Genomic DNA, 657 nt, shown 5'->3' on the forward strand with positions numbered 1-657 from the left:
ACTTCTTCGAGACCCGCGCCGGCTCCGCGCTCTCGGTCTAACCCTAAAACCTTGCCGAGACATTTCTCTCTTTCTTTTTTCTCCTCCTCCCCCCACCCCTATTTTGTATATGCTTCACACATTTAATGTTTTAGTTACAGTGTTCGAGATATTATGTCGGGCTGAGGTTTTGAAATTGGATCTTTCTTCAAGAACAATCACGGACAGGATTTTGCCTCAAAATGTCTACCTCACCCGCCATCTCGGGAGAGCTCGCGCACCCGCCAACCGACAGCAAAGACCCCAGCGTATCCCAAAGACTTTATATGTTCTAGACTGAAGTTATTACATTTATCATACTGAATGCACTGGTAGCCTGGTGTGCGGTGGGGAGTGTACAGGGGGAGGAGGGAGAGAAGGGGAGACTGGATGGCTGTCCGGGGGGCGCTTCCCCCTTCTCTCCTCCGTAAGAAGTTGCTCCATTACATTCGTGCTTGAGCCAGCCGTAGATATACATATTTTTCCCTCTTCATTTTCCTATATTTTTCTCCTCGTCAACCATTCCTCGGAAATGGTAGTGTCCCATGACTATCTGTTTAATCTCAACGCGTTAGACTCCGGCAAACCGTAAAAGGGGTCTCCTCATTCAAGATACAAGGTTGTTCATATCCTACCCCT

The sequence above is a fragment of the Penaeus monodon genome, chromosome 30 (assembly GCF_015228065.2).
Source record: "Penaeus monodon isolate SGIC_2016 chromosome 30, NSTDA_Pmon_1, whole genome shotgun sequence".
NCBI classification, from domain to species: Eukaryota; Metazoa; Arthropoda; class Malacostraca; order Decapoda; family Penaeidae; genus Penaeus; species Penaeus monodon.